Source organism: Bos mutus, chromosome 12, assembly GCF_027580195.1.
Source record: "Bos mutus isolate GX-2022 chromosome 12, NWIPB_WYAK_1.1, whole genome shotgun sequence".
Lineage (NCBI taxonomy): Eukaryota > Metazoa > Chordata > Mammalia > Artiodactyla > Bovidae > Bos > Bos mutus.
In genome coordinates this window covers 21,973,962-21,987,519 of record NC_091628.1, presented here as the reverse complement: position 1 = coordinate 21,987,519, position 13,558 = coordinate 21,973,962, and the positions used below count along the sequence as shown (strand labels likewise).

At 44.6% G+C, this 13,558-nt stretch overlaps 1 long non-coding RNA gene across 1 annotated transcript in view; it reads right to left on the bottom strand.

The window, feature by feature from the left end:
• The window catches only part of LOC138990256 (uncharacterized), a 328,388-nt gene that overhangs the window by 313,771 nt on the left and 1,059 nt on the right, over positions 1-13,558 (bottom strand). The gene's annotated exons all lie outside the window — the stretch shown is intronic.

Below are 13,558 nucleotides of genomic sequence, written 5' to 3'. Positions count from 1 at the left end.
AAGTGGTATAAAGAATCTGCCTACCAATGCAGGAGATGAGGGTTTGATCCCTGGGTCAGGAAGATACCCTGGAGATGGAAATGGCAACCCACTCCAGTATTCTTGCCTGGAGAATCTCATGCACAGAGGAACCTGGCAAGCTACAGTCCATGAGGTCATAAAAGAGTCAGCACAACTTAGCAACTAAACAACAACAGATAGTTTATCTTCAAATAAGAATGTTCTAATCTTCCTTTAGCATCAGTAAAATAAGAATTGAACATCTCATCCTTCACTTCATGGTTATAAGTTGATACAAGCAGCCTGGATGAAATATTTCAGCATCTGTTTTCACAAAGTAAAGGCACATGAAAACTGAAGTAAGGAGAGTTCCAACTGTGCCTGCATGCATTGGCAAAATAAAGTCAATGTTGGAAGCACTGTCTGAAAATCCAGTCCTGAGACCATGAAGAGAACTCCATGTGAGTCTAGCATCAAAACAGGCTCTACAAGTAGGAAATAATTTAAATATTCAAAAAGAGATACAAATTAATTTGCCATCTGTCCATTTAGTGGATGCTTTTCAGGACACTGAGCAATTTAACCCACTTCCAAAAGGCAATCCTTATTAAATGTAGAGTCAAAAATTTGAAAGTGTCAGTGCCCTGAGCTACCTGAGTTCTCAAAAGAAAAAGTGTACTCCCCAGCTCAGCCACCTAATTGAGTCCTCTAGATACATCACAACACAAGTAACTCCCCAAAGGAGAAAATGCCCAAGGACTTGAAAAGAGAAAGTGTTTCACACCTACAAGCCCAGAGAGGCCCACTCACCCTCGAGTGTCAGGAAAGAAGAGGCCAAAAATGGCTTTTAAATAGGCAGCCCCTGGGGAGGGCATGGCTGTGTCTGCAGCTAGGAATTTTACTTCCTTTCGTCTCGGTGAGTAACATTCAGATCACAGCTCCAGCTGCTAGCAGATCTGTTCATGTGCCAACTGTGGCTGGTGAGGCCCTGCTTTCTCTACTAAAAATATATGACTGTGCTATGCTCAGCTGCATTCAACTCTTTGCTATCCTTTGGACTGAAGCCCACTAGGCTCCTCTGTCTACGGGATTTTTCAGGCAAGAACACTGGAGTGGGTTGGCATTCCCTCCTCCAGGGGATCTTCCTGACCCAGGAATTGAACTCGTGTCTCCTGTGTCTCCTCTGCATTGGCAGGTGGATTCTTTACTCGCTGAGCCATCTGGGAAACCCATACTAAAAATATATATTTCACCTCTTTTTCCAGAGCATGACCAAGGGATGCTTTCCATCAATGCTAACTGCGAATATGATTCCTGGCACATTTAACTCTGAGGAACACTGATGTGAGGCCAGATTCAGCTACTCTTGACATCTCATAGGAATGACTTTCACTCTCATCTTCCCTGGGGCCCTTAGCAAACTGGAACCTTTAGCTGGGTATTAAACCATCAGCCATGATGGGGTGGGTAGGGAGGAAAGAAGGAACTTCCTAATCCTTTCCTATTTGGCTCATACAAGCTTCCTCAGAGAATGAGCATATTGAGAGGGAGTATTCTCACACAAGCCCAAAATGTATGCAAACCAAGGATCTCAGGTCTTACTGCTTGTCTGCACTGACACTGTCCCAGGGCAGATTCAGAAAAGTAAAGTAGGGGACTCCCCTGGTGGTCCAGTGGCTAAGATTCCATGCTGCCAATGCAGGGGGCCCAGGTTTGATCTCTGATCAGGGAACGAGATCCCACATGCCACAACCAGGAGTTTGCATGCCACAACTTAAAAAAAAAAAAAAATCCTACATGCTGCAACTAAAGATTCCCACATGCCACAACACAAATTAAAGATCCCGCCTGCCACAACTGAGACCCATTGCAGCCCATACCACTTTGGCCAGCAAGACTTCTCTTTACAGACCATTTCAGCAGCAGAGAGAAAGAAGAAGGCGTAATGATGCCAACGACAATGCTCTAAGCACTTTTCTCCATGCATGAAGCTGGGCAGTGACCAAGGAAGATGAAACTGCATCGCCTTCAGGCCCGTTCATTGGCTGTTTTGAATGTCCAGGTGCGTATGGTGGCATTTACAAACCGAAGAGCTGAGCAGCGTGAACAATGAGTTAAACATCTATGTTCTCGAATAAACTTCGGGCAGATAAAAGTGAGGAGCTTCAGGCAGGAAAACACTGCCTTTATTTTTCTGGTTTGTTAGATGTGGTTCAAGTAAATGCCTCCTCTACTCTGTTAGCAGCTCTTCCTCTGTCCCCGCCCCATCTGAGCTTTCTTCTTGGTCTTCTGCAGAAAATCAAAAGGGTGGGAACCAGAGCTTAACATAGAGTCAAGTAAATGCTAAGTGTTGAAGTCCTCCACTAAGCACCATGATATCCAGGTCACAATATGCAGTATTAGCGTTACAATATGGCTCCATGGTAAATGAATTCCCACTCTTTTTGAGGAAAAAAGGGTGCATATTCTCTTGCATTTAGCAGAAACTCAGAAATCATTTGATGCGTATCTGCATGCATGATAGAGCCTGTAGTCATATTGTAGGTCAAGAGGTCCCCAGACCTTTCATTAAAGATTTATTTATTATTTATTTTTCGTTTCGGTTGCCCTGGGTCTTTGCTGCCACCCATGCAGGTTTTCTCTAGTTGCACAAGCGGGGGCTACTCTCCAGTTGCAGTGCATGGGCTTCTCATTGCAGTGGCTCCTCTTGCTGCAGAGCACAGGCTCTAGGGTGCACAGTCTTCAGAAGTTGCAGCTCCTAGGCTCTAGAGCACAGGCTCATTAGCTGTGGCACACGGGCTTAGTTGCCCTGGGGTATGGGGGACATTTCTAGAGCAAGGGTCAAACACATGTCCCCTGCATTGGCAGGCAGATTCTTAACCACTGGACTACCAGTGGGAAAGCTCCACCCCCATAGCCTTTCTAAAAATGAAGACCATGCCAATTTTGCTCTCCCTGATCCCTCCACATAGTGGAAAGATCACACAGTTTTCACTGATAAGCATGAGGGAGAACAATATTATTTAATAGCAGGGTTTCTCCATAAGAAATCTGATGAAATGCCTGGTGAAAGTATTAAAAACCCTCGGGATACAGTATTAAATATTCTTATAAACACTTGGTCCTATTTGTCTTTTCAAAGAATAAATACCTATAAACACAACTGAGCTATAAAAAGCACTACTTTATCTCAAGCCTATAAAAACTGTGGGCTGGTTTTCAGGTTACTATTGAGAGTCAATAAAAGTACTGTCCAATCAAAATTCATTTCAAATCTCACCAAAGATTCCAATACCTTTCATAATAGAGGTAAATTGTTGTCCAATCTATTTGTCTCCAAATACATTCTTCTATAAAATTATACTGGGGAAAAGTGGGAAACTCAGACACAGAGTCCAGATTGTAGGAAAATGGTTCAGCTCAGAACTAACACAGATGGTAGCTGGGCTGGTCAGCTTGCTTAGCTGCCTGATCATTTTGGACAGTTACAGGGTCTCTCTGAAGCCAGAGATATTGTACCAAGTAAGCTCTCTTGATCTCAAAGCCAGTCCCTCTGCATCTTCCTTGACCAGATGGAGATGCTCATTTTAAGTATGAAAGAGTTTACCCTGTGCATTGTTTTATTCAATATGCTTGTTGATTTATTTGGAGACTCTTCCTTAGGGGTCATTGCCTAAGTCTGTGTGTGTGTGTGCACATGCCAATGTGTATGGGTGTGTATAGGCGTGACAGCTCTTTACAATTTGGGGGTTCCTCCCTAACTGCACAAATTCATTCTTGAAACGACACTGGCAACTTCATTTTCATGCCCTGAAATACAAGTACACCAAGCATTCTGTCTTTAATACCCTCAACCCATTTAAAACATCATCCACCACACAGCTGTCCTCCACCCTCCAAATTTATGTGTCTTCTGTTCCTATTTCCTGTTCTTCTTCTTCTTTTTAAGTATGGAGGTTAATTTTCAAGGAGCATCAAACATCTCCATTCTTTTAATGGCTTGTTATTAGCTCATGCTAGTAATAAAGAAGAGAGGTGACATTCTCTTTGGCCCTTTCTTGGTCCTTTCTGTCTTCTACGAGTGGTGTCTTATGAGCAGCTTTGGCTAGTCTGACCTTATTCTTCCAAGGCTTTGTCACCACAGTCATGTTGCTTAAGAGTCTGACCCAGTTTCCTTTTTCTGCCATGTTCACGTTTTTATTTCATATTTTTCTTACATGAGCTTGTTTTCTTCCTCCTGTCTCAGTTCCACTGGATCCAAAGAAAGCAGTCTCTTTCTATTTTTTTTTTCTCCTTAGAAATAAATCCAGTTATTCAGAACTCCTTTGCTCCTTAGGCAAACAGGCTCCATAGATTTTCTTTGACTTTGTAGAAGCTTATTAAAATCTGTTTTCTTAACATTCATTTGCTGAAATTAGCGGTTAAATTTGTGAGCATGAACATGAATTATCTTCTAAAAGAAATCCAATTTGAACTGCACTTATTTCTACAAATTAACCTAAGACCTAAGTTAGGTTAACCTAAGTTATCTTAGGATAACCTAAGACCCTCCTGTATATTCTATTTTTGCAGGACCTACATTTGAGCAAATTTATTAAAAATGTTAAGAGATGACTATCCTAGGATAGAGTTACAATTTTAAAAATCTGACTGCAATTAAATCCACATTTTAATTATTCGTCATTCTACTACACTTTGAGTTAGACTGGAATTATCTATGCCCAAAGTTCTCTTTGGCCGGTTAACAACATCTCCCACTACTAGTGACTAATAGCAAACAGAAAAAAAAACCATATTCCTGGTCCCAAAACAGTGGGCTCAATATTTTGCAAATCAGGCTTAGAAAACCACTTTAACTTGCAGAAGGGAAGCCAGACAATTGTACTGCATGGAGCAGAGAGCTACACACAATTAAGTACTTAGCATGTCCTAGGGTTTTCCCTGTGCTAAATGCTATATGCAATCATTTCACTGAATCTTCACAGCCACCTATAAGAAGAGAGTCAACATTCACATTATAAAGACATTGCATATTAAAGCTTCACGAGGCTAGAGACTTGCCTTGGGATACTGGGTGACAAGTATCAGGTAGACATGAGACTCAGACCCAGGGCTGCCTGCCCTAAGGCTCATGCTAGTAATCTCTGCACTGATGTGTGACAGGGGCATCTTTCTAGCACATTCTGGAAAGGATTGATATACTCCATGCTCCTGCAAGGAGGGCAGGGAAACAGTCATAGAGGGTAACATTGCAGATAAAGTCTCCCCAACGGTTCCTTCTGATGGGAGTTTCCAATTTTCTATGGAGAAATGTAAAGAAGGCAGTTGCCCATCACTATTTGCTACTAATTTCCCCTCTCACATTAGCTCCTAAAATGACCTAAAAGCCACGAGAACATCAGACACAGATCAGACCCAAACTCGAAGAGAAGGAGAAGGCTGTGAACAGAGAGAGGAAGGAAGAGAAGAAACCGTGCTCCTTTTGTTGAAGTAGGGAATCACCCAAGCTGCCCTTGTGTTTTTCTTTTTTTTACATTTATTTATCTGGCTGCACCAAGTCTTTACTTGCAGCCCGCGGGATCTTTAGTTGCAGCACGCAGACTCTTAGTTGCGGCATGCGGGATCCAGTTCCCTGACTAGGGATCAAACCCCGACCCCCTGCACTGGGAGCATGGAGCCTTAGCCACCACCAGGAAAGCCCTTGTGCTTTTCTGAATGAGCATTTTGATCATCTTGGAGGGGTTGGAGCAAGACAGGTTCCATTCATAAGAACCCTAATGGCCTCCTCCTGGGGGATTTGGAAAACCACAAGCTATTTGTGAGATTCTATCTCTGTGTCATTCCCTTTGCAAGGAGAGAAAATCTAAAAAATACTCCTGTCTGTCTTGTAAATGTGTCCAGACCTGGATGCAACAGTCAAGAAAAATGAAATACCTGAAAAAAATACAATAAACGAGTGAATATGACCAAAAAAGAAGCAGGCTCACAAAGAGAACAAACTAGCGGTTATCAGTAGGGCCGAGAAGAGCAAATAGAGGCGGGGAAGTGGGAGGTACCAACGGGTGGGTGTGAGCTGGGCTTATACAACATGGAGGATACAGTCAGTATTCTGTAATGACTGTAAATAGAGAGTAACCTTTAAAATTGTATACAAATTAAAACAATTTTTTTTAAAGTAAAATGGAACACGTTAACGTCTCACACTAGAGGATTCCATGAACATAATCTGTCCAAGGCTGAGGACTGACAAGATCTATTAAAAAAAAAAAATAAGAAGAAAATGTACCATCCGATATTAACTGTGGCCAAAGCCCTAAGAAACACAGCTCATTGTTGGCAGCTGCCGGGCAGTCTTGCTGAGCTGTGAGTGCAGCAGAGGGGAAATAAAAGGGAACGGCTCCGATCCTGCCCCAGAAAAAAAATTGAGAAAAAAAAAAAAAAAAAATGTACCATCCAAAAAGGAGAGCTGAGACATTAAAAAGGTCTGTGAGCCATGCCTGGGGATTCCCAGTTGGCGCTAGGGGTGAAGAACCCACCTGGGCAATGCAGGAGACACGAGAGACATGGGTTCAATCCCTGGGTCGGGAAGATTCCCTGGAGGAGGAAATGGCAACCCACTCCAGTATTCTTGCCTGGAGAATTCTAAAAATTTGAACTGACAGGTATTCTAGGGCAAAGGGTTTCTGCTAAAAAGTACCTGCACCAACTGCAAATCATGTTGATTCACGGGAAAGAGATTCACCTTGTGTCTCGAGTTGACTGAAGTCTCAGATGGCTCTGGCCCCTGGCCATGCCTGCCATCTAGCACTCAGCGGGTACCAGCACTCACAGCCTCCAGGGGTCAGACCAGGGCAGGACAGATGTGGCAGCCTGCCAAGATTGACCAAAGGCTTGGCAAGCAATTCACTGTGGGAACCGGAGCTTCCCCTTTTGAGTTTCCTGAGCCCCGGGCCCAGATAAGTATCCTTCACTGACAGAGTCCTAACCATCAAATCCATAGTGCCACGTTTTCTCCATTGCAGCTAATGACTTTGACCCAAAATTAGCATAGTGGAGCTCAAGGCTTTTCAGGGCATGGGCCACCTCGTCTCCTTACATGGCCTTGTAATATACCTTTCTTTACTTCAAAACAAAACAAACAAACAAAAAAAATGAGCATGGCATTGTACTAAGGGGTTTACACCAGGGGAAAAATATGGTCATCAGTGTTTACATGCACATGTCTTTTGAAATGACTGACCATCCCATCAGTCCCATACAGGAATTTCCAGATTCAAACTGAATAATAGTTAATAGAAGCTGGCTACTGAGAATCACAGGGTTTGCCAGATGGCCTTAGTGTGAAGAACACAGATAGCCCTAGTGTAAAGAATACACCTGCCAATGTAGGAGACATAAGAGACGTGGGTTCAATCCCTGAGTAGGGAAGATCCCCTGGAGAAGGGCATGGCAACCCACTCTAGTATTCTTGCCTGGAGAATCCCCATGGACAGAGGAATGGCAGGCTACAGAGCAGGGGGTCATAAAGAATCGGACTGAAGTGACTGAAGTGACTGAACGACTGAAGTGACTTAGCATGCACGTGTGGAGAATCACATCAAATGATCTTTTAGACAGATTTGACCCTGTTGTGTCTATGCAAACATGGGTGCAGAGTATGCCAAATCTTGGCTCTATCTGAGGCTTTCTGATAAAGAAAAAAATATTCCAACATGATTTATACTTGCATGCAAAAAATAAACTTCCTGTCACTTTCATTAAAACCATAACTAAAGCAAATTTTCAAATAAACTGATTAGCAAGACCCAAAGTTGATCTCAAAGAGTCTGCTTAAAGACAGGACCAAACACATCGCAAGTACGAGTGAGGGGTTATTGACTCCTCACCACGTGTTCAGGATCTTCTCAGGTTCAGTGAGATCGCGAATGCACTCTCACTTCTAGCAGTAAGTCTGGAATTTACTTCAGTTGATTTAAAGAATTTGTGAACAAGACCTGTATCTGAATTGTCATCACCCTGGAGCAACCAGCCAGGCTGAAAAGGTATCCTGAACTGGGTGACTGGACAAGACAGGTCAGTGAGACCTGCCAGGCGTCTCATCACCCAGCACGGTCACTTCCTGAGGGTAACGGGATCAGGTCTGGCCACTTGCTAGTAAGCCACAGAGCAGGATTAACCCCGGCTTCCCAGGTGGCGGCAGTGGTAAAGAACCCACCTGCCAATGCAGGAGACAAAAGAAACACAGGTTCAATCCCTGGGTCAGGAAGATCCCCTGGAGGAGAGCATGGCAACCCACTCCAATATTCTTGCCTGGAGAATCCCATGGACAGAGGAGCCCGGTGGGCTACAATCCATTGGGTCACAAAGAGACACTCAACTTAGCAGGCATGCACTCAGGATTAACCCAACCAACTCTGCTGACTCTGCTAAGGACAGACGAATGAAATCAGGACATGTTATAAATGAGTTAGAGGAGGATGTGTGCCAAATGCTGGCCCATCAGCGCCTCCACTTGGCTCACGAACCCCAGGAGTGAGAATCTGTCAGGGTAACACACACCACCATAAGAAAGGAACCCTCAGTTGAGAGGCATTTTTTCTTTTTAAACAAAAGGGGCATGTATAACTCCAACTGATGCAGCCAGAGGACCAGTTAACAGTGGGAAAGAGAAAAGAACCATAGAAAAGAGAGCAGGATGAAGATGAGAACCTCATAGCAGAAAGGATTTGTGAGTAACTGTCAAACATCTGCCTGTCACCTTCAGGGCAGGGCCCGGCTCTCCCTACAGCAAGAAACAAGGAGCCTTGAGGATTCCCTCTCATTACGGCTGTCAGGGGCACTGCATGGATGCTTCACGGAGAACAGAAGTGCTAAACTGGATCTTCTGACTTCCGGTTTTGTACCGACTAGTGTGGCTGTAAATGGGAACAGGAATGGTTAGAGTTACAGAAAATGACGAAGACTAGTCATCATTTGATGAAACAAAGATGAAGATTCTGAATAACCACAGGTTGAGGTAAGACCCAAGTCACACATCAACTCTAATATAAAAAGATCAACCATAATTAGGCATAAGTAACTATGGATCAGGGCTTCCCTGGTGGCTCAGATGGTAAAGAATCCACCTGCAATGGGGAGACCTGGGTTCAATTCCTGGGTTGAGAAGATTCCCCAGAGGAGGCCATGGCAACCCACTCCAGTATTCTTGCCCAGAGAATCCCATGGACAGAGGAGCCTGGCGGGCTACAGTCTATGGGGTCACATGAGTGAAGTGACTTAGCATGCACAACACATTAACAATTCAAACATAGAGGAATGGATAAAGAAGATGTGGTATATATCTACAATGGAATAATACTCAGCCATTAAAAAAATGAAATAGTCCCCATTTGCAGCAACATGGACGGACCTAGAGAGTGTCATAGTGAGTGAAGTAATCAGACAGAGAAGGAGAAATAGCGTATGACGTCCTTCATATGTGGAATCTGAAAAGAAATGATACAAATGAACTTATATACAAAACAGAAAGAGACACAGAAAACAAACTTATGGCTGCCAGGGGGAAGAGATAGTTTAGGGACCTGGGGAAGGGCGTATACACACTGCTGCTGCTGCTGCTAAGACGCTTTAGTCGCGTCCGACTCTGTGCGACCCCATAGACGGCAGCCCACCAGGCTCCCCCGTCCCTGGGATTCTCCAGGCAAGAACACTGGAGTGGGCTGCCATTTCCTTCTCAATGCATGAAAGTGAAAAGTGAAAGTGAAGTTGCTCAGTTGTGTCCGCCTCCCAGCGACCCCATGGACTGTAGCCTACCAGGCTCCTCCGTCCATGGGATTTTCCAGGCAAGAGCACTGGAGTGGGGTGCCACTGCCTTCTCTGATATACACACTACTATATCTTAAATGGATAACCAACAAAAACCTACTGTATAGCACATGAAACTCTGCTCAATATTATGTACCAGCCTAGGTGGGAGCGGGGTTTGGGGGAGAATGGAAACATGTATACATATGGCTGAGTCCCTTCGCTGTCCACCTGAAATTACTACAACATTGTTAATCGGCTATATCCCAATACAAAGTAAAAAGTTAAAATTTGGGTGTGGGGGAGGCATAGCAATTCTCTAAAGATTGAATCTGACAGTAAAAAGGGTCTCTTTTCTCTCCTCTCTTTTCCCCCCATAATTGCGTGCTTTATTCTCATGCTGTCCTCAATGTGAATGGTTCTCATCAATTTAATAGAAGTCCCCAAACATTGAGCGGGGCGCCTGGGGAAAAGGTCATAAGGTGACCTCATTCCTAGACACTTGTTTTTCTATTCTCTCATATTCAAGAAAAAATCCCTGACTGGGATTACATAGCCTCCAGATAAGAAAAAAGAAAAATGAATATTCATTACATGTTTCTAAATTTGGATGATAATAATTTAATGATTTTTATGTGGTTTTATTTTGAAGCTTTTTCTTGTTCGGGTCTAAATCCTAGGAGGTAGTTTGATATTTCAAATCCCTCAATTTCTAAAATCTCTAATGTCTGATTCCAAATCAAGTGTTCGAGTTAATGATATCCCTTAGCTCCCATTAAACAGGAGAAATTCTTCAAAGAGAGTGCTATTTGTATAAAACTTCTCAGAATTGTTGCACTGAAAGTACTGTCCTGGCCCCTTGAGACGAGGCCCACGTGTGTTAGGAAATGCAGCTGCCCAGAGTTTACGTAATAATTCAGTCATTTGTATCTCGTGTTACCAAAATGGTAATATCTGCCTCAAAGGTCAACATGCAGAAGCTTGATCGGTAAAGAAAAGAGACTTGAAAAATATCCATATCAGTTTTGACCAAGGTGAAGGGGCCTGCTGCAACTATTGTTGCTTTTAGTCACTAAGTCATGTCCAACTCTTTTGTGACCCTGTGGACTATAGCCCTCCAGGCTCCTCTGTCCAGGGGATTTTCCAGGCAAGAATACTGGAGTGGGTTGCCATTTCCTTCTCCAGGAGATCTTCCTGGTCCAGAAATCAAACCCAGCTCTCCTGCACTGGCAAGCAGATTCTTCACCACTGAGCCACCAGGGAATTTTTTTCCCTCTAAATATATTTTATGCAAAGAAATATTGTGTTAACTAGTGAATACACAAAAATGTGCACATACACTTCAGATCAGATCAGATCAGTCGCTCAGTCGTGTCCGACTCTTTGCGACCCCATGAATTGCAGCACGCCAGGCCTCCCTGTCCATCACCAACTCCCAGAGTTCACTCAGACTCACGTCCATCGAGTCAGTGATGCCATCCAGCCATCTCATCCTCTGTCGTCCCCTTCTCCTCTTGCCCCCAATCCCTCCCAGCATCAGAGTCTTTTCCAGTGAGTCAACTCTTCGCTTAGTTGATTCTCAATATTCACAGTAGTTATGCACTACAAAGTGACCACAAACACTTAATTAGTGAATAATGAACAATTTTTCCAGGGAAAATACAGAGTTAGGTTCCTCTGAGCCTCTGGTCACAATATTTTCATCAACCAATCAATACAACCTCATTTTATGTGTTAAAACTGTGGATTTTAGATGAGTGGTTTAGCTCTATTATATAAAAACTGGAGTCTAGAGAAGACCCTATTTCAAAAGGGACCTCCTTCATTTACTTGCTATTCAAAAGGGCAACTACTCTTGAGAGTCCCTTAGACCGCAAGGAGATCAACCCAGTCAAGCTTTAGGGAAATCAACCCTGAATACTCATTGGAAGGACTGACACTGAAGCTAAATACTCCAATACTTTGGCCGCCTGATGTGAATGGTCCCTGATGCTCTTGGAAAAGACCCTGATGCTGGGAAAGATTGAAGGCAAAAGGAGAAGAGGGCTGCAGAGGAAGAGATGGTTGGATGGCATCACCATCCATGGACAGGAATTTGGATGAACTACGGGAGATGGTGAGGGACGGGGAAGCCTGGCGTGCTGCCGTCCATGGGGTCGCAAAGAGTTGAACACATCTTAGCGACTAAACCACAACAACAAAAAGACAATTCTGTTCGTTCAGACCAAGTAGGATTCTAAACTCAACAAAAGTCAAGTGTCTCTTGCATTTAGTCCAGCAGTATATGAAAATAAAGACTTGGAACTGTATAAGATCAAGTGACAGAGACCCTGGGGCCTTCTAAGAGGTTCAGAAGCCACCTCTCAGCATGCTATCCCATCATGGTGACCCTGGGCATGATCTTGACTCTTCTGTTTAAACCACTTTAGGGAAAATGACCAGTCTCCCCACTTAGGGCCAGCCAGGCCCAGCTCAGGTATCATCTCTGGATAGAAGTAGTCTCAGTGGTTTAAACAGGGCCAAGGGCCTCATCATAGAAGGTGTAGGGCAGTTATGGGTTTCCCTGGTGGCTCAGGCAGTAAAGGATCTGCCTGCAGTGCAGGAGACCCAGGTTTGATTCCTGGGTTGGGAAGATCTCCTGGAGGAGGAAATGGCAACCCACTCCAGTATTCTTGCCTGGAGAACCCCATGGACAGAGGAGCCTGGAGGGTTAGAGTCTGTGGTGTTTGTTGCAAAAGAGTTGGACATGACTTAGCAACTAAACAAATAAGAACTAATTGGAAATAAAAAGTCATGTGGAGAGGTTTGTGGCTGGCCCTGGAAAGGAAGCTTCCTCCTCTGGTGCAGCTGGCGGTCACTGGGACGCAGTGACCTGAGGAGGACACGGTGCCTCTGACCCCCGGAAGATGCCAGCTAAATACAAGGAGCGAAGCCAAGAGAATCCCAAACAAAGGGAGAAGACTCCGTGGCTTCAGTCTACCCTAAAGCCAACCTGCTTTCCCAGAGCTTTGTAAGAAGGTGAGCTCCAGAAACAATGGTTCAAAACCCTCTCTCAGCCAGGTGAACACACCGCAGCCGCTTGCCTCATGGGACGGTTTCTGGGTCTGCTCGGAGGAATCGCAAGCCGAGACCCTGCTGAGGACAAATCTCCCTTCTTCATCTTGCCGAGTCCCCTCTCCCCTTCTTCAGCCTCTTCCCATCTGTTTTCTGACGCAAAGTTTTCCTTGTATTTCACTAACTTGGATGAAACACACATCTGGAAATCATAGCAGTGACAGGGGTAATGGTGTACAGATCACCTTATCCTCTGAGCATCGCTTTCCTCCACGTCGTTCGGTTTGGGTTCCTAACCACTGGGAGGAAGCAGGGCTGAGCAGGCAGAAACTCGTTGACTCCCTACGCTGGACTCACTTGCCCAGGGTCACAGAGCTACACTGAGGGTGGCCCTAGGGCCTGAACCCAGGTCACTTGTGCCCCATCAAGGCTGGTGAATCCACCATCGCTGAGAGTGCGGGTCCATTCAGACCTGGAGGCAAGCGGCAGGCAGGCATGCTGTGTGCTCAGTCGTGTCTGACTCTCTATGATCCCATGGACTGTAGGCCGCCAGGCTCCTCTATCCATGGGATTCTCCAGGCAAGAACACTGGAGTGTTCTCTTCTCCAGGGATCTTCCCAACCAGGGATCGAACCCAGGTCTGCTGCATTGCGGGCATATTCTTTACCATCTGAGCCACCTGGGAAACCCTGGAGGAAAG